A 22248-nucleotide genomic window follows, 5' to 3' on the forward strand; every position below is an offset into this window, starting at 1 on the left:
CGATGCTCACCGTGGGCTTCGGTACCTCCTCGATTATCTGCACCCTGTATTGATCCTGGAAAACCTTGTAGTTGAACTCCAGTGTGAAGATCCCAGCGTCTTCTTTAGTGGCATTCCTGATTTCCAGCTCCGCGGTTCTGGTGTTCAAGGTTGTCCGGCCTTCAAACCTCCGATAACAAACCACATCCAGTTTGTCTTTCACCCACTCGCACACTGGATTCCCGTCCATCAACCATCCAATGGCCAAGATCTCCTCTAAGATGGACGGATTCAGCCGCAGCTCCGCCCCTTCCTTGAAGTACAGCGACGTGACGGTGAAGGAGAAACCCCGAGGCACCGTTAAAAGCAGTGAGAAGAACCAGAAGGCTGTTTGTTTCTCCATGTTGGCTTCAGGAACACCGAGGTTCTGCTCAACTCTGAGCAAACCCAATACTTCAGTCTAACTGAAGTATCAAAATGTACAGTCTTCTAACTGAAGTAAACCGTTTCCGAACACATTAGATCCCTAAATACGAGGTTTTAGCGCTGTTTTTTTTTTTAGGATCCGGGTTGAACGGAAGTTTTTCCTGCCACACCGTATCATGTTGCCAGATCATTCTGACGATTTGAAAAAAAGACGCCAAACTTGTTAAAACCGAAACGTGCTGAACGAGAAACACGTCAATGAGCCCATGAAGTTTTTTTCATTTAATCATTTCATTGATCCAACCAGGTAAAACCCCCATTGATATCAACATCTCAATCACAGCAGTGACCTGAGAAAAGAAGAAGAAATACGAAAACACCACCAATCTGGCAACAACACATCCGCTACGGTTCTCCTGAGAAGAACAAACTGAGCCTTTTCTTTGTAAAAAAAAACAAAACAAATTGAAATGCAGGGAGAAAACACTAGCACGCACAAACAATCTTGGCCTTTAACTAAATGTGTAGTTATTTTAAAATCTTTAACCTCCAAAAGCCACAAAACCCTTTAGACGCGTCAAGTGAAGATGGTTACTGTGGTTCCAACTTCGAACAGGAACAAGTCCAGAAAGATGTGTTACTTTTAACCTTCATGCTGGATATAAAACAACAACGAGTGTGTTGCATTCATGAAATTAATCTGAAATAAAAAGCGTTGAAAGGACCGCGTCTGAGTAACTTCTCTGCAAGGACTATATATATGGCACCTGAGTGGTACGTAACGGTGACGTAAGCCGGTTCCCCACCAATCAGGACACACATAATTGGTGCGTCAATTATAATGACGCACCAAACCGTACAACCACAGTTACCCCAACTATCACTCGAGGGAATCTCAAGTCTGGATAGAAAGTGCAGCAACTCCTTTATTAGGAAATGTTTTACAGAAAACTTATTCCCTGGACGTCAAAACAAAAATAATATTTTGAATAAATTTGATAAGGAATCGATTGCCACGCTGCTAACTATGTATCTGACTCTACCCATAGCCCCCAAGGCAAAAGAGACCCACTTCAAAATTATGAATGACATCTATCCATCGAAGGAATTATCGAGGGCACTTTAATATTGAAGGTAATATACTTTTTGTGAAGACAACATTGAAACTACTGACCATTTATTTTCTCATGCAAAAAAGTACAAGGCTTTTGGGCTAAAACTCTAAAATGGGTTAAAGACATTTTTCTTCGTCACCAGTTTTCTTCTCAAGAGATGACATTACATTTGGTTTACTTTTAAGCAACAAAAGAGATGAACTATGTGTCAGTGTCATTTTAGGCCTGGCCAAGTTCTTCATGTACAAACACAGAATGCAAAAGTGTTCCTCCAATTTTACGTTCTTTATAAACCATTTTGAATTGTATAAAAAATCCTCAAAACTTATTGAAAAGTCTAAAAACCAAAAAATATACAGTTTGATGTCTGAGATTCCTTGTGAACCAGCAAGTTAAATACATATTATATTCCCCTTGCAATTTTTTAATGCTTTTTTTTTCAATTTATTGAATTATCTTATTTTATTTTTCTTTATTTTTCTTCTAGCATTGAACATTTCTCAAAAACCTTTAATACTGTTAATTCGTACAGTTAAGGGATTACATTGTTAAAATTTGTGCGAGATATACGCGTGGGAACGCATCACGTGATGGCAAAGGTGCACCCAACTTTGTATTTTTCCACTAACACCCCCAATGCACTAGCAATGACGTATCCCAGAAGGCCTGGAGGCCCAGTTCATGACACGGCCTGGTACCTAGTTGACCTCTTCCAAAGGGTGTGAAAAACAACTCCATATTAGGAAGAAATCTTGACCCTCCAGATAGTGGTATAAATTACGGCCACTCTTTGGAGTTGGGGCCGAAATCTCCTCATCTGCACATCCGACTGGACGCGCCTCAGCGGACGTCTAGAGAGGGCGAACGATCCCCTCGGGGTGACATTCATTTCGGCCCGGGAATTCTCGTAAGTGTATTTCTTGACCTCTAATAAACCACTCATTGCTTAAACAGTTCCTGATAGTGCTAATGTTTTTCTTGGATCACATCTGAACACACCGGGACAACAAAGTCCGGTCCCGTGGTGGAGGCCGCAAAAACGGACAAATTGGTGACCCCGACGTGATCATCAAATGATGTGATGGTCAACTAACGTGATCCTACTGATGTGATTCTCAGCAGGAGAAAAGCTGGCTTGAAGGTATTCGAGGACGGGAAACCGTTGATTCCACACAGCGTGCACGACTAAAGGTAAGCAGTTTCCTTTTCTAAAAACTGCGATTGGATATTTTAAACTATTGGAATCGGCGGGTGACCGTAATCTGATACAGAGTAGAGCTTGGAATTGGAAAAAATAAGAAAGAAATTGAAATTAATCAGATAAAGAAACAAAGAGAAACTGGAACTGGTTAAGCAAAGTGGAGAGAGGGGAAATTGTGTGGGATCCAGAGTTATTGAAAAAAAAAAAAGAGAAGTTGAGGTTGAGAGAACCTCCGCACAACAATTTCCTTCGGGATTAATAAAGTTAATCTAATCTAATCTTATCTTAGCCTGAGACCAGGATGATATGCAATATAAAATGTGGGATATGATCATGGCATCAAGGTAGGACTTTGCAGCTTCTAGTGATAGCGCGTTCCTGATATGTCGGAAGTTCGAAATGTTAAACTTCAAGGCATTACAGGTCTTTTTAATATGATTTTTAAAACTAAGGGTCCAATATGACACCTAGATATTTGACCTCTTCAGCGTTTTTGATCATATGGTTACTTACTTGAATATTTGGGAAGACATTCTGAGTTTTTTTGTTTGAGAAACACATTGTGAGCGTTTTCTCAGTGTTCAATGCAAGGCATGAGTTGTTGAGCCACTCTAGTGCATTTGCCATCGTGATGGATAGTTTGGCAGCAACAGAATTAGCATCAGAACCGTGCGCAAAAAAGACCGTATCATCAGCATACATTAAGATTTCTACATCGCTGCAGATGGAGGGCAGGTCATTCATGTATAGACTGAAAAGTAATGGCCCTAGAACGGACCCTTGGGGCAGGCCTGTTGTACAGGCTGTAAACGGTGAGGTTTTAGTTTTTATTTTGACGCATTGATAACGGTTCGCTAGGTATGATTGAAACCAATTCGTGGTATTTGCTGATAAGTGAAAATTGTGCATTTTGGACAAAAGCATAGAGTGGTTTACTGTTTCAAATGCCTTGCGAAGATCCAGAAAGACGGCCCCGACCACCCCTCCTTTGTCAAGACTGGATTTGATCAGCTCGAGGAAATAGCAGCATGTTGTGTCAGTGGAATGGTTTGATCAGAAGCCAAACTGCATAGGATGTAACATGTTTCCATTGTCCAGGTGATCAATCAGCTGTTCAGCAACAATTTTTTCAATAACTTTTGAGACAACTGGGAGGATGCCAATCGGTCTGTAGTTCTTAATGTCTTTACAGTTTCCAGCTTTAAAAATAGGTGTCATGTGTGTGACGGCAGGTGAGGAAACAGGACACACTCTCTCCTGGACACTCACAAACGCTCACGTCTGTCTTCAGTCTGGCTTCCACGACTGTTAAATGCAGGTCATTTACATTCAAAAAAATCTCAAACCGGCCAAAAACACTACAGCCTGCTGTTACCTTGGCAACAAAGCTATTTCAACACAGGTAAATAAGGAGTACGGCTTGGTCGACTAAATCTGCAGTGACAGGGTTCTGTGCCGTCCAAAGAAAAATATTGGGCAAATTCCGTGTCATTTTGTCTACCTTTCCTTTGGGCCGCTCCCTGCTGGAGTCGCCACAGCCAATCATCTTCCTCCATGTAATTCCCGCCAATCCAGTCACTTCCTGTCCTTTCCCTCCATCCAATCGTCCTTCCACCCAGATCTTCGAAGTCAGCCGTGCATTGAAGCCAACTGGCTTTTTAGAACTAAAACAAAAGCCAAACCCTCCACCTCCGCTTTGCTTGTCAAAAAGTCACATTACCAGGATGGCAAGCATCAGTCCAGCCGCATTTTCTTCCATGGGTTTTGAGACTTTTTTTCTGCATGTTTTTGTTTGGTTATTTGTGTTTGTTTTTTTGTCCTTGTCTACAAAACACAGGCGTCCTTCTCCCTGAGGAGAGACATGAGGTCCAAACAGGTCGTCTCCTCTGTGCTACAAGGTCAAAGTCTGTCCAGCTCAGTCTCGCCTGGGTTACTGAGCGGTTCTCCTTCCGTCCGGGTTGCTTCAGGACTATATTCCCTCACAGTCCTTCCACTCAAACATGTACTGATTTTTTGATGGAAACATTTTCGTTTCCAAATTGCGAAAACAACCAAACACAAAACCACCAACACCACCAACACCCAAACCCAATATACAGCTGGAAGGAATAAAGGGTTCTGCAAGGGGTCGCTCCATTTCTGACTGACTGGGTTCTTCAGCCTGCAGGAGAACTTCTCAACCCTCTGGATGCTGTTGCCGTTGTAGACGGTGATGTCTTTGCTCTCAATATCCCACATATCTCAATATGCTCACCGTGGGCTTCGGTACCTCCTCGATCATCTGGACACTGTATTGATCCTGAAGAACCCGGTTGTTGAGCTCCAGTGTGAAGATCCCAGCGTCGTATTTAGTGGCATTCCTGATTTCCAGCTCCCCAGAACTGATGTTCAAGGTTGTCCGGCCCTTAAAGCTCCGATAATAAACCACATCCAGTTTGTCTTTCACCCACTCGCACACCAAGTTCACGTCCATCACCCATCCAATGGCCCAGATCTCCTCTGAGATGGACGGATTCAGCCGCAGCTCCGCTCCTTCCTTGAAGTACAGCGACGTGACAGTGAAGGAGAAACACTGAGGCGCCGCTAAAAGCAGCGAGAAGAACCGGAAGGCTGTTTGTTTCTCCATGTTGGCTTCAGGAACACCGAGGTTCTGCTCAACTCTGTAAAATCCAGCAGTCTCTGAGGAACTTCTGTGGTTGGAGTGTGCAGTGCACCATGGAGAAGAGAGAAGAACCAGGTCCCGATCGCAGTGACTTTCTATCCTTCTTCTCCAAACAGCAGTGTTGTTCGGTGGGTCCTCCAGTCGCCTGTCCAAGCACAACTCATAAAAACCCACCCAGATCCAGAAGGAAACCAGTCAGAATAAACAGGAAAACCATCAGGAGAATACAAAGGTTTCCAAGGAAACGAAATCTGCAGGACGGCCCTCCCATATACACTGTGTTCCAGCGAAAGGGCGGAAAATGAAACGAATACAGAGAAATCCCTCCAGTTCCAAATGAAACACACCACCGGGACAATTTCTACAATCGGTTAAATCACGACAAGCTCTGTTTCTTTGTGTCTAAAGTCCTCCTTGTTCCCTGTCAGCTTTCAAAGTCTCTCAGTCGTCTCTGGATTTCAGGACCCACTGTTTCTCTTTAAGGACTCTTTTTCTCTTTCAGGACTTTTTACTGCGCTGATGCAACAGATCAGGTTGGCAGCAAGTTAGGACATGCAGTGTGTGTGTGTGTGTGTGTACGTTTGTGTGTCTCTGTCAAAAAAAAAAAAAAAAAAAAACCCTCACTAACCCAAGCTTACTGTGGGCATCGTGTATTTGCAAGTGTATTTGCAGTCCCTATGTCCTCTATTGTAAGTCGCTTTGGATAAAAGCGTCTGCCAAATGCAATGTAATGTAATGTAATTGCATTGTATTTCTTATTCTTCCTTCATCCTACTATTATCTATTACTGTTATGTTTTTGCCTTAAACTCTGGCACAACAATTTCCTTCGGGATAAATAAAGTTGTTCTCATTCTCTTTCTCTCATGAAAATGTTTCTATGGACCGATGAGAGGCGCAGGGGTTCAAATGATAAGAACTTTTCACTTCACAGTATTCAATCAGTAACATGAGAGGGAGGTGATATCTCACGGTCACACTGATGTTCTGCAGTGAGGATGCAGAGCTGTTTTTTCTGTTCAATCGTTCCACGAGCCCATCGCTCTGAGGATGCAAAGGAGAAGTTCCAGACAAACTTTACAAACAAGCCTTTAGTTGCAGGTGAACGCCCAGAAACCTCATCCCACTCCGACGTATCCTCTGACCGGAGGGGTTCAACGATTTGCCACATTTGTTCAGCCACGCCACACGAGCCTGCAATATAACAAACTGTTCAGATCAATTCTAGGTAAATTAAAGAGAAAAACAGAATTTATTGCACAACAAAAAACACCCACATCATTCACGGCAACCACAAAATCACACAGAAAACAAGCATCAACATAAACACAACATTTGTGACTCGCTACAATATATACTATATACTGCTCAGAAAAATAAAGGGAACACTATAACAACACGATGAAACTCCAAGTTGAACACACTTGTGTGAAATCAAACTGTCCACTTAGGAAGAAACACTGATTAATTTTGACTCGTTTTCAGGACGTTACATCAACGTTGGATCAGCCTGTCGTGTGTTTATCCACTTTCGTTTTGATTCCAGACCTCAATGGGTTCATCAATTTGATTTCCATTGATCATTTTTGTGTGATTTGTTGTCAGCACATTCAACTGCGTAAAGAACAAAGTATATGACAAGAATATAACATTCATTCAGATCTAGGATGTGTTTTTTTTTTGTGTTCCCTTGATTTTTTTGAGCCGTGTGTATAGATTGCACCGGAAAAAAAGGTAATCTTTAACACACACACTCATACGTCAGCGTATGTTGTGACGTCACAGCCACCGCCGCCACTGTGGCTACAGCGCCATCCAGTGGCGAGAGCATGTACTGCACGTGTGTGAGACGGAAGGTGAGTGTAGTAGTTAGGTTTTCACTTCTCCTGTCCAGTAGAGGGCAGGAGAGGTTAACATCACTGGGGGTATTTAAGCAGGGGTAGAAGACAGACCTGGGTGCGTGATGACCGGTGTAAGATGGTACAGAATGCTGCAGCACGGTTGGTATTCACTCAACCCAAAAGGGCTCATGTTACACCTCTGTTCGTGCAGTTGCACCGGCTACCAGTAGCTGCTTATCCACTGCTATATCCACTTTGTGTTCAGTAAAACAAGCGAAAACCACATCTCTGGTGTTTGTGAATCTTTCGGGGCAAGGATATCACAGTGAGGAAACAGGACACACTCTTTCCTGGTCGCTCAAAAACGCTCACCTCTGCCTTCAGTCTGGCTTCCACGACTCCTTCCCATAGCTCCACTGTGTGTCTCATCAGCTTCATTCCTCCGAAGAACATCTCCCTTGTTCTTCACCATGGCCACCAGCACACTTTGTTTTTTAAACGTACCGGAAATTCTAAATTTGGAGAGGATGTTGATTTTGTAATGTCGACATGTCTTTTCTGTGGGAAACTGAAAGCGCTTGCCTCAATAAGGACGGGCATAGGGAAATTAATAAAACAATAAAGAAATGTAAACAGTGGAGGACCGAAAGCGTGCTGGCTGGCGCATGCGCACAACTCCTGAGGAGGCGTTGCCACATGACGTCATCCTCCTCAGTCTGACAGCGGTGTTGCCAGATAATCCCGACAATGAGGCAAAAACGCTTCCTGAAACCGGACTGCAAGCTGAGAAATACAGAAACATGCTGATCAAGAAACACACCAGGAGACCCACGAAGATCTTTAAATTCATTCATTGTATTTATTTAAGCAGGAAAAACTCCATTGAGATCGAAAATCTCTTTCAGGAGTGACCTGGACAAGAGAAGCCGAAAGGCGAAAACACATCCAATCTGGCAACAAGACACCGACGATCCTGGGAAACACGTGGAGTTCCTTATGTGAACATCTGATACTTTGTTAGTAAACACTGAAGCAGCCCGATGGGGAAAAAGGAGAAAAACACCAGCAGTAAAATATATTTCTGGCGATGACACAGTGAAGAGGACATGAAGAAGAAGGAAGGATGAAAAGTAACAACGTGTGAGTTCAGTGTCTGTTGGTGGAAGAAGCTTCAAATGATGAAATCAATCAATTTCGACCACACAGTTCATCCTTTTCACTTCATGGTATGAGCTTTATCATGTTTCACACAAACACTCACACACACACACACACACACACACACACACAAAGTGCTCAAATTTTAAAAATGTGCAACACGAGAGACAGCAGTGTGGAAATGTCAGTGTCTCCACTTCTTTGTAGAGACTTGGTTACTGAGCGGTTCTCCTTCCTTCAGGTTGACTTGGGGATCTTCTGAACCATTTTCCTTCTCAGTCCTTCCTCTGAAACATCTACTGATCCACGGCCGTGACGGCCGGGTCCAGCTGAGCCGGATGGGGCGCCGTAGATGAAGTTGAATCGCAAACCTCACCTGATTCAGACATGCTCGGTTCGGGGTCACCAATGTGGCGTTTCAAAGACGAAATAATGGCGGAGGCGTAGAGGAGTTCGGTTCTTTAATTTTAAACACCAACAAAATACAACTGGAACTTGAACATCCGGGATCAACTTAATATACGCGGCTTAAATCAGGTACTCTGATATCCGTCTGGTCCACAAAATCTTCCAGAACGCCGCCCCGCCTCCTCTTAAGACCTACATCAAGCCTCGCTCCCAACTCACAAGTCGAGTGCTAAGGTCGGTGTCTAGAGGAGACTGCAATGTTCCTAAAAGAAAGTCTGCTTTTTCCTGTAAAGCCATAAAAGAATGGAATGTGCTTCCAGAAAATCTTAAGAACATGACTGATTTTCACACCTTTACACAGGTTGGTTGTGTAAAGGACTGGTACCTCATCGGTACCAGTCCTATCGGCTGATCCCCAAGACGAAAACTTTCCCAACCGACCGCGTTGAGGGGTAATCCGAGTCCACAAACCAAGATGGAGAAAAGCGGAAACAAAATAAAAAAAGTGGAGGAAAGAAAGGCGCAGGCGCACAACTCCACATGAGACGGTGACACTGTTACGTCATCCTGACGACTCGTAGAAATAAGTTTAAACGGAACCGCAAACATTTTGAACATGAAACACATCCCTGAGCCCACAAGGTTATTAGTCATCTAGTGATTGTGTCCATTTTTGGACAAGTGGACAAGAAAACACCATAAAATTCAATGCATTCTTATCAACAACAGACGATCCGTGTTTAAAAAAGAAGACTACAATCCAAAAGCATAACAAACACACACACACACACACACACACACACATGCACACACACACACAAATGCTGTGATATACAAAAGGCAGCGTCTGTTACTACGTCAAACAAAGTCTATGCGGGTTTGGAAGCGGTTCTCCTTCCTTCAGGGGTACTTGAGGACCTTTTAAACCATTTTCCTTCGCAGTCTTTCTTCTGAAACATCTACTGATCCGTTCGTGGATTGATTTCCGTCCCTTGATTGCTAAAACAACCAAAACAGAAACACAGATCAAACCCAAAACCAAAGCCACCACCCAATATGGAGGTGGAAGGAATAAAGGGTTCTGCAAGGGGTCGCTCCATTTCTGACTGACTGGGTTCTTCAGCCTGCAGGAGAACTTCTCAACCTTCTGGATGATGTTGCCGTTGTAGACGGTGATGTCTTTTGTATCATTCTCCAGTTGAACATCTCCCAGTCTCCACAGGTAGCTGACAGGTTCCACATTCTCAGTGTTACCGTCACAGCTCAAGGTGCATTTCTCCGATTCAGAACCACAGGATGGTGGATCGACGCTCACCGTGGGCTTCGGTACCTCCTCGATCATCTGGACCCTGTATTGGTCCTGAAGTGCCCAGCGGTTGAGCTCCAGCGTGAAGATCCCAGCGTCGAATTTTGTGGTATTCCTGATTTCCAGCTCCCCAGAACTGATGTTCAAGGTTGTTCGGCCTTTAAAGCTCCGATAACAAACCACATCCAGTTTGTCTTTCACCCACTCGCACACCAAGTTCCCGTCCAGCTTCCAGGTGATGTCCCGCATTTCCTCTGAGATGGACGGATTCAGCCGCAGCTCCGCTCCTTCCTTGAAGTACAGCGACGTGACGGTGAAGGAGAAACACTGAGGCGCCGCTAAAAGCAGTGAGAAGAACCAGAAGGCTGTTTCTTTCTGCATGTTGGCTTCAGGAACACCGAGGTTCTGCTCAACTCTGAGCAAACCGAATACTTCAGTCTAACTGAAGTGTTATCATGTGCAGTCAACAACTTCTAACCGAAATAACCCGTTCTCGAAAATCTTATGTCTCTGAAGACGACGGTTTCCTTATCAGCATTACCAGGTAATTTGCAGAAACACGCCCTAATCAACTACATGCTGGGCCAAAACATGCTTAACAGGAAACATGAAAGTCACCCAGCAATTTTTTTTCATTCATATTTTATACTTTCTATTCAGGATTGGTGACATTAACATCAATATCCCTTTTTCAGTGACCTGGACAAGAGAAGAAGCAGGAAAACCGACAAATCTGGCAGAGTCATACGATGCCACATCGTGAGAAAAACACGTTGAGTTTGGTTTTCTCTGCAGAGCTCAGAGTTCACACTCTAACACTTTATGAACACAGTATCTCCAATTTTACCATTACATTTCATTACATTCGATTTGGCAGATGCTTTTATCCAAAGCGACTTACAATAGAGGACACAGGGACTGCAAATAACATTTGCTATACCAGCAACTTCAAGACACAAAAAAGACATTTCACTTAACGACAACTAAACACAGCATTTATGGACTGACTGCATTGACTAATACCTGAAACACACACACACACACACACACACACGTCAGCGTGTTGTGACGCCTCAGCGTCGCGGAATGGGACGGGACCGCCGGCACTTAGCTTGCAGCGCCATCTAGTGGTGAGACTGTGAACTGCATGTGTTGTGTGTGTGACGGAAGGTGAGGAAACAGGACACACTCTTTCCTGGACGCTCACAAACGCTCACGTCTGTCACCAGTCTGGCTTCCACGACTGTTAAATGCAGGTCATTTACATTCAAAAAAATCTCCAACCGGCCAAAAACACCACAGCCTGCTGTTACCTTGGCAACAAAGCTATTTCAACACAGGTAAATAAGGAGTACGGCTTGGTCGACTAAATCTGCAATGACAGGGTTCTGTGCCGTCAAAAGAAAAATATTGGGCAAATTCCATGTCATTTTGTCTACCTTTCCTTTGGGCCGCTCCCTGCTGGAGTCGCCACAGCCAATCATCTTCCTCCATGTCATTCCCGCCAATCCAGTCACTTCCTGTCCTTTCCCTCCATCCAATCGTCCTTCCACCCAGATCTTCGAAGTCAGCCGTGCATTGAAGCCAACTGGCTTATTCGAACTAAAACAAAAGCCAAACCCTCCACCTCCGCTTTGCTTGTCAAAAAGTCACATTACCAGGATGGCAAGCATCAGTCCAGCCGCATTTTCTTCCATGGGTTTGGAGACTTTTTTTCTGCATGTTTTTGTTTGGTTATTTGTGTTTGTTTTTTTGTCCTTGTCTACAAAACACAGGCGTCCTTCTCCCTGAGGAGAGACATGAGGTCCAAACAGGTCGTCTCCTCTGTGCTACGAGGTCAAAGTCTGTCCAGCTCAGTCTCGCCTGGGTTACTGAGCGGTTCTCCTTCCGTCCGGGTTGCTTCAGGACTATTTTCCCTCACAGTCCTTCCACTCAAACATGTACTGATTTTTTGATGGAAACATTTTCGTTTCCAAATTGCGAAAACAACCAAACCCAAAACCACCAACACCACAAACACCACCAACACCCAAACCCAATATACAGCTGGAAGGAATAATGGGTTGTGCAAGGGGTCGCTCCATTTCTGACTGACTGGGTTCTTCAGCCTGCAGGAGAACTTCTCAGCCTTCTGGATGCTGTTGCCGTTGTAGACGGTGATGTCTTTTGTATCATTCTCCAGTTGAACATCTCCCAGTCTCCACAGGTAGCTGACAGGTCCCACATTCTCAGTGTTTCCGTCGCAGCTCAAGGTGCATTTCTCGATTTAGGACCACAGGATGGTGGATCTATGCTCACCGTGGGCTTCGGTACCTCCTCGATCATCTGGGCCCTGTATTGATCCTGAAGAGCCCAGTGGTTGAGATCCAGTGTGAAGATCCCAGCGTCGAATTTTGTGGCATTCCTGATTTCCAGCTCCACGGTTCTGGTGTTCAAGGTTGTCCGGCCTTTAAATCTTGAATAATAAACCACATCCAGTTTGTCTTTCACCCACTCGCACACTGGATTCCCGTCCACCAACCATCCAATGGTCCAGATCTCCTCTAAGATGGACGGATTCAGCCGCAGCTCCGCTCCTTCCTTGAAGTACAGAGACGTGACGGTGAAGGATGACGGTGATGACACAGCTGCGGCTTTGTGAAGAGTAGACAGAAGTATCACATTCTGTCTTCTTTTTGGACAATATGAGACAACAGTGGTGGTGTCTGTAAAAGCAAACTTGGAGGAAAGTAGAGCCCTGTCTTTCACTGCACGATTTCAGCAGGCAACTCAGGTTTATTTTTCTTCACTGTGCCCACCATGGTAAGTTCTCTCTTGAGGAGTTCTTGTCCAAAGTCATAGGGGGTAAAAAAATTGTCACAAGTGATATTGTGACCCTGCAGTCCAGCGGTCATGTCAAGGATGTGACTGGACATGCTCATCTTTGTTTGCTTTGTTTTTTTGGAGCAATCCTGGACAAATGAGCATCCCCAGAAGCTCACATGATTGGGGGAGGAGGTGGCTGTCATCGTGTTGGCTGACAATGCATTTATGATTTAAATTTTGGCTGTAATTATTGCTTTGTACTCTTATTTTTATACCCGGGTCGAAACCGACCCTAACACTACAAACGACATAATTTTAACTAGAGCATTTTATAATGCAGTGAAAAAAAATGTTTTTGTTGAAATCAAGGTTCCTGACAAAGTCAAGAAGCCTTGATGCAATAAAAAAATTGTAAGTGATTATTTTATGCATTTAAAAACTAAAACGGGTCGCTAGCGACACTGTTACATCATCCTGACGACTCGTAGAAATAAGTTTAAACGGAACCACAAACTGAGTTTAACAGAAACATTTTGAACATGAAACACATCCCTGAGCCCACAAGGTTATTAGTCATCTATTGATTGTGTTCATTTTTGGACAAATGGACAAGAAAACACCATAAAATTCAATGCATTCTTATCAACAACAGACGGTCCGTGTTTAAAAAAGAAGACTACAATCCAAGAGCATAACAAACACACACACACACACACACACACACACACACACACACACACACACACACACACACACACACACACACACACACACACACACACACACACACACACACACACAGTGATGTAAAAAAAAGCAGCGTCTGCAGTTCCTTATAGAGTCTCGGCGGGGTTTGGAAGCGGTTCTCCTTCCTTCAGGGGTACTTGAGGACCTTCTAAACCATTTTCCTTTGCAGTCTTTCTTCTGAAACATCTACTGATCCGTTCGTGGATGGATTTCCGTCCCTTGATTGCTAAAACAACCAAAACAGAAACGCAGATCAAACCCAAAACCAAAGCCACCACCCAATATGGAGGTGGAAGGAATAAAGGGTTCTGCAAGGGGTCGCTCCATTTCTGACTGACTGGGTTCTTCAGCCTGCAGGAGAACTTCTCAACCCTCTGGATGATGTTGCCGTTGTAGACGGTGATGACTTTTGTATCATTCTCCAGTTGAACATCTCCCAGTCTCCACAGGTAGCTGACAGGTCCCACTTTCTCAGTGTTTCCGTTGCAGCTCAAGGTGCATTTCTCGGATTCAGGACCACAGGATGGTGGATCGATGCTCACCGTGGGCTTCGGTACCTCCTCGATCATCTGGACCCTGTATTGATCCTGAAGAACCCGGTTGTTGAGCTCCAGTGTGAAGATCCCAGTGTCGTATTTAGTGGCATTCCTGATTTCCAGCTCCCCAGAACTGAGGTTCAAGGTTGTCCGGCCCTTAAAGCTCCGATAATAAACCAAATCCAGTTTGTCTTTCACCCACTCGCACACCAGGTTCCTGTCCAGCTTCCAGGTGATGTCCCAGATCTTCTCTGAGATGGACGGATTCAGCCGCAGCTCCGTTCCTTCCTTGAAGTACAGCGACGTGACAGTGAAGGAGAAACACTGAGGCGCCGCTAAAAGCAGCGAGAAGAACCAGAAGGCTGTTTCTTTCTGCATGTTGGCTTCAGGAACACAGGGGTTCTGTTCAACTCTGTGAAACCAGGAAGACTTCAGTGTTTAAGTTCTTTGGCCGGATGTCGACTGGCGATGTTACCTGAGAGGAACGATCAAAGTCTAATCCGTCAACTGCGATCCCTGCTCAAAGGGCCGGGCCGTTATATCCCTCTCATCCAATCAGCGGCGTTGTCAGGCAGGTCAGCCAGTCTGTTGTCCAATCACAACTCAAAAACCCGCAATATTTTAATAAAAACCCGCCCAGATCTTAAAAGGAACCCAATCAGATAAAAAATGTTTTACGGGGACGAAGTGCAGGGCGGGGTTTGAATATAAAATGCATTCCATCAAAAGGGCCGAAATAAAACAAATACAGAATTAAATTACCTCAATTAAAACACACACACAGGAATTCTGTCTCTGCTTCTTCAAGTCAGGTTTCTCGGCCTCTCCTGTCACATTGCAAGTCACTTTGGATAAAAGCGTCTGCCAAATGACTGTAATATAACGTCATGTAACATAGAACAACCTTTTCTGTACCAGGGATCAGTTTCATGCATGCATGGCTATCAGACTTTTTAATTCCTCTTCCCTCAGTCGCAGGGAATCTCCAAATCTTTGTAGTTAAGACCTTAAAACAGTTAAGACAATTTATATTTGATTGTATTTCTTATTCTTCCTTGATCCTACTATTATCTATTAGTGTTATGTTTTTGCTTTAAACTCTGGCATAGCAATTTCCTTCGGGATAAATAAAGTTGTTCTCATTCTCATTCTCTCATGAAAATGTTTCTATGGACCGGTGAGAGGCGCAGGGGTTCAAATGATAAGAACTTATCACTTCACAGTATTCGATCAGTAACATGAGAGGGAGGTGATATCTCACGGTCACACTGATGTTCTGCAGTGAGGATGCAGAGCTGTTTTTTCTGTTCAATCGTTCCACGAGCCCATCGCTCTGAGGATGCAAAGGAGCAGTTCCAGACAAACTTTACAAACAAGCCTTTAGTTGCAGGTGAACGCCCAGAAACCTCATCCCACACCGACGTATCCTCCGACGGAAGGGGTTCAATGAGTTGCGGTGGTTGGTAAACAAGCGCCTCTTTTATCAGAACACTTACATCCAAAAACCTAAGACGACAGACGCTCAAAAAACATTACCTTCACGCCTCCCGAACACTCTCGCACCTGCACACCCCGCTCTCTCAGCCAAAACACATTCACAGCCAGTAAGAAATAACAGAACTCTGAACATTCCTCTCAACAGCACTGCAGGACGGCTCCAGTTTAGTGTAGCGTTTTAGTTAGAGAAACGCCCTGGTGATGGTAAACGTCTGTTTAATGAGCACTAGCTGTTGTTGCCACAGCCACGCCACACAAGCCTGCAATATAACAAACTGTTCAGATCAATTCCAGGTAAATTAAAAAAAAAACAAACAGAATTTATTACACAACGAAAAACACCAACATCATTCCGGGCAACCACAATATCACACAGAAAACAAGCATCAACAGAAACCCCAACATTTGTGACTCGCTACAATATATACTATTTACTGCTCAGAAAAATAAAGGGAACACAAAAACAACACGATGAAACTCCAAGTCGAACACACTTGTGTGAACTCAAACTGTCCACTTAGGAAGAAACACAGATTAATTTTGACTCGTTTTAAGGACGTTACATCAACGTTGGATCAGCCTGTCGTGTGTTTTTCCACTTTCATTTTGATTCCAGACCTCAATGGGTTCATCAGTTTGATTTCTATTTATCATTTTGTGTGATTTGTTATCGGCACATTCAACTGCATAAAGAACAAAGCATTTGATAAGAATATGTCATCCATTCAGATCTAGGTAAAAAAGGTAATCTTTAACACACACACACACACACACTCGTACATCAGCGTGTGTCGTGACGTCAAAGCAGCCGGCGCCACTGGGCTACAGCGCCCTCTAGTGGCGACAGCGTGAATTGCAGGTGGGTGAGACGGAAGGTGAGGAAACAGGACACACTCTTTCCTGGACGCTCAAAAACGCTCACCTTTCTCTTCAGTCTGGCTTCGACGACTCCTTCCGATAGCTCCACTGTGTGTCTCATCGGCTTCATTCCTCCGAAGAACGTCTCCCTTGTTCTTCACCATGGCCACCAGCACACCTTGTTTTTGAAACGTACCGGTAATTCTAAATTTGAAGAGGATGTTGATTTTGTAATGTCAACATAAAAACAAGTAGAATGTTCGTCGTGTCTTTTCTGTGGGAAACTGAAAGAGCTTGCCTCAATAAGGACGGGCATATGGAAATTAATAAAACAATAAATACATTTAAACAGCGGAGGACCGAAAGTGTGCTGGCTGGCGCATGCGCACAACTCCTGAGGAGGCGGTGCCATGTGACGTCATCCTCCTCGGACTGACATCAGTGTTGCCAGATAATCCCGACAATGAGCAAAAACGCTTCCTGAAACCGGACTGCAAACTGAGGAAACATGCTGATCAAAAAACACACCAGGAGACCCACGAAGATCTTTACATTCATGTATTGTATTTATTTAAGCAGGAAAAACTCCATTGAGATCGAAAATCTCTTTCAGGAGTGACCTGGACAAGAGAAGCCGAAAGGCGGAAACACGACCAATCTGCCAACAACACACCGACGATCCTGGGAAACACGTGGAGTTCCTTCTGTGTTTCTTTCCAGAGAAAGGAAAAACATCACTGACCCCGCAAGTTTATTAGTTATCTATTGATTGTGTCCATTTTTTGACAAGTGGACGAGAAAACACCATAAAATTCAATGCATTCTTATCAAAACAGACGGTCCGTGTTTAAAAAAGAAGACTACAATCCAAAAGCATAACACACACACACACACACACACACACACACACACACACACACACACACACACACACACACACACACACACACACACATAAAGAGCGTAGTGTCTTGTGACGTCACAGCGTCGGTGAATTGGACGGGGACGCCGTCACTGAATCTACAGTGCCCTCTAGCGGTGCGAGTGTGAACTGCAGGTGTGTGTGTGTGTGTGACGGCAGGTGAGGAAACAGAACACACTCTTTCCTAGACACTCACAAACGCTCACCTGCCTTCAGTCTGGCTTCCACGACTCAGTCCCAGAGCTCCACTGTGTGTCTCATCAGCTTCATTCCTCTGAAAAACATCTCCCTTGTTCTTCACCATGGCCACCAGCACACCTTGTTTTTTAAACGTAATTCTAAATTTGAAGAGGATGTTGATTTTGTAACATCAACATAAAACATTTAGAATGTTCGTGTCTTTTCTGAAGGGAAGCTGAAAGCGCTTGTTTTAAGAAGGACGGGCACATGGAGATGAATAAAACAATAAATAAATTTAAAAAGTGGAGTAGCAAAAGTGTGCGGGCTGGCGCATGCGCACAACTCTAGAGGAGGCGGTGCCACATGACGTCATCTTCCTCGTACTCACAGCGGTGTTGCCAGAAAATACTTACAATGAGAAAAAACACTCCCTGAAACCGGACCGCAAACTGAGTAATACAGAAACATGCTGAACAGGAAACACACCAGGAGACCCACGAAGATCTTTGAATTCATTCATTGTATTTATTTAAGCAGGAAAAACTCCATGGAGACCGAAAATCTCTCTCAGGAGTGACCTGAAATTCACGAAGTGCTACAGAGAAAATTAAATTTTCTCGGTGCATTCAGTGCAAGAGAAAAGCTCAGCTATGAAACCTTCAGCAGCTGCAGCTGCAGGCAGTGGTGCTGGAAGGAGAAGCTCAACGTGCCGGCAATTCCCCATCTCTCCACTAGAGGGCGCTAGAGTCTCAGTGAAATCAATCAACTCCCACAGAGAAAACCAAATCAAATGTCTGCCAGCATGTCAGCTGCCAATTAGGATCCAAAAAAGGAAAATGTTAGTAAAAATACAAAATATTGATTCTCAAACGAACCTGAGCACACAGTGTCTGCGTGTCAGCCCTGGAAAAGCTCCAGAGACGGCGTTAAGGCAGTTGGTGCGCATATTTTGAGCGACATGAAAATTCAGCTTTGCACAGCTTTACATTCATGCTCAGTCATTTTCAACGCATTATTAGCCTTCAGCAAATTATGACTATAATATTATAATGATAATCATGAAGCCAAATCACTAAAGCTGTACTAAGTGCATTAAGAGGTCATGAGAGCAGGAGTGCGTCAGCAGAGCAATATGTCCTCAACCATAACAATATAGCATACAGGATCGGCCACAGGATCCTGGGGAGGATGCCGTGCTGGTAGATCCAAGCCTTGAATTTTCCAGGTAGACCGGACTTGTCCACAGACTTCAACCAGACATCCAACTCAACGCAAGCTGTCTTTGTGGGTGCTGCATCTTTGAGAGAGCTGTCAAACATCTTGCCCAGGCTCTTGACTGGCCTCTCTGAGATTGTAGGGATAGATGCACCTGCGATGTTGAAGCGGAACTTGTCTTCTACCTTCCCTTTCCTGAGCGCCATCGACCTAGATTTAGCAGGTTTGAAGCTCATCCGGGCCCACACCATCATCTTCTCGAGATGATGCATTCTTGATGCATATGATGCATAAGATAAAAATACCAAGAGCACCCCCCCCTGTTCTGAAGAAATGCTCTGAGATCAAAAATTGTCAGTGTCTCCAGTTCATTGTGAAGTCGAAGCTGGGTTAGTGAGCAGTTCTCCGACCTCAAGGGTTATTTGAGGATCTTTGAAATCATTTTCCATCAAATTCTTTTCATTGAAACTTCTTTTGGTCCCTTTGAGGCTCAATTTCGATCCCATAATAACTAAAACAACCAGAAAAAGAAAGACACTCGAACCCAAACCCACCAGCCAATATGGAGGTGGAAGGAAGAAAGGGTTCTGCAAGGGGTCGCTCCATTTCTGACTGACTGGGTTCTTCAGCCTGCAGGAGAACTTCTCAGCCTTCTGGATGATGTTGTTGTTGTAGACGGTGATGTCTTTGCTCTCAATATCCCACTCATCATCTCCCAGTGTCCACAGGTAGCTGACAGGTCCCACATTCTCAGTGTTTCCGTCGCATCTCAAGGTGCATTTCTCGGATTCGGGACCACAGGATGGTGGATCGATGCTCACCGTGGGCTTCGGTACCTCCTCGATCATCTGGACCCTGTATTGATCCTGAAGAGCCCGTTGGTTGAGATCCAGTGTGAAGATCCCAGCGTCTTCTTTAGTGGCATTCTTGATTTCCAGCTCCCCAGACCTGATGTTCAAGGTTGTCCGGCCTTCAAACCTTTGATAGTAATATTCAGGCAGTTTGTCTTTCACCCACTCGCACACTGGATCCCCGTCCGCCATCCATCCAATAGCCCAGATCTCCTCCGAGATGGACGGATTCAGTCGCAGCTCCGTTCCTTCCTTGAAGTACAGCGACGTGACGGTGAAGATGAAACACTGAGGCGCCGCGAAAAGCAGTGAGAAGAACCAGAAGGCTGTTTCTTTCCCCATGTTGGCTTCAGGAACACCGAGGTTCTGCTAAATTCTGTGAAATCCAGAAGACTTCAGTGTTTAAGTTCTTGGGTTGGATGTCGAATGGCGACGTTACCTAAGAGGAACAATCAAAGTCTATCCCGTCAACTGCATTCCCTGCTCACTTGTCAGGGAAGTAATATCCCTCTCATCCAATCAGCAGCGTTGTCAGGCAGGTCAGACAGTCTGTTGTCTAATCACAACTCCAAAACCTGCTATGTTTTAATAAAAACCCGCCCAGATCTTGAACAGAGAAAACAGGTTTTAAGGGAATGACGTGCAGGGTGAGCTTTGCATAAACATTGTGTTTATCAAAAGGGACGGAAATAAAACATATAAAGAATTAAATTACTTCAATTAAAAAGCAAACACACACACACACCTTTATCTTACAACACGTAAGACGAGAAACCCTGTGAAAACAAGTTCAGCTTTGATTTCTGTTCAGACTTCACACACTCAAACTCTGATTGTGTTAAACACACATTAGGATCATGGAAATCTGTTGGTTGTGATTAAACACAGAAGCAGCAAAAAGGTTAAAAAACACAGAGAATATAATACACACACACACGAACACACATGCACGGAGTACTCTCTGTTCAGCTGACACTTGTGGTGGTTCAAAGTTGGCTCCTTAGCCATGAGATAAAAATCGAGGTTACACGATTTCAAAGATCTCAACTTGCAGAACAAGTTTGATGCATTTCTGTCTCTAAACACCTGAACTGTTTCACTTTCTGTATCACTGGAAGGAATTCTTCTCTGCTTTTTCTTGTTTTTTCTGTTCAATCGTTCCGCGAGCCCATCGCTCTGAGGATGCAAAGGATCCGCAGACGCTCTCACATGGCAGAAAACACACTTGAATCAAAGTTTCGTCCTCTGTCATTGTGGACGTCCTCAGGCACCTGGTAAACATGGCCTCCAGCAGAGCATCTGGAACGGTCCCTGCCTCTCGGTCCGGTACGGCACACACCTCTGGCCGTGTGGTGAAATAGTCCATGACGGCCAGAACTTAAAGGGTGTTGTGTCCGTGTGAGGAAACGGGCCCACGATGTCCACCGCCACCCTCTCCATCAGGACCGCCAGCCGCTGAAGCTGGGCGCAGTGTTTTGGAGGCCACCATCTCTCTTCCCCCCTAGCTGACCCTTTCCAGGCTCTCTGGAGCACTCCATCTGTCTCTCAAAGGGCCCCAAACTTTACAAACAAGCCTTTAGTTGCAGGTGAACGCCCAGAAACCTCATCCCACTCCGACGTATCCTCCGACCGGAGGGGTTCAACGAGTCGCAGTGGTTGGTAAACAAGCGCTTCTTCTATCAGAACACTTACATCCAAAAACCTACGACGACAGAAGCTCAAAAAACGTTACCTTCACACCTCCCGAACACTCTCGCACGTGCACACCCCGCTCTCTCAGCCAAAACACATTCACAGCCAGTAAGAAATAACAGAACTCTGAATATTTCTCCCAACAGCACTGCAGGACGGCTCCGGTTTAGTGTGGAGTTTTAGTTAGAGAAACACCCTGGTGATGGTAAACGTCTGTTTAGTGAGCGATAGCTGTTGTTACCACAGCCACGCCACACGAGCCTGCAATATAACAAACTGTTCAGATCAATTCCAGGTAAATTAAAAAAAAAAAAAAACAGAATTTATTACACAACGAAAAACACCCACATCATTCCCGGCAATCACAATATCACACAGAAAACAAGCATCAACATAAACACAACATTTGTGACTCGCTACAATATACACTATTTACTGCTCAGAAAAATAAAGGGAACACTTAAACAACACGATGAAACTCCAAGTCGAACACACTTGTGTGAAATCAAACTGTCCACTAAGGAAGAAACACTGATTAATTTTGACTTGTTTTCAGGACGTTACATCAACGTTGGATCAGCCTGTCGTGTATTTTTCCACTTTCATTTGATTCCAGACCTCAATGGGTTCATCAATTTGATTTCCATTGATCATTTTTGTGTGATTTGTTGTCGTCACATTCAACTGCATAAAGAACAAAGTATATGATAATAATGTTTCATTAATTCAGATCTAGGATGTGTTTTTTTTTCGTGTTCCCTTAATATTTTTGAGCAGTGTGTAAAGTTTCCATCGGAAAAAAAGCAATCTAAAACAAACACACACTCATACGTCGGTGTGTGTCGAGACG

This window comes from Fistularia commersonii, chromosome 2 (genome assembly GCF_037954325.1).
Source record: "Fistularia commersonii isolate RoL2024-O1a breed Wild chromosome 2, RoL_Fcom_v1.0, whole genome shotgun sequence".
NCBI lineage: Eukaryota > Metazoa > Chordata > Actinopteri > Syngnathiformes > Fistulariidae > Fistularia > Fistularia commersonii.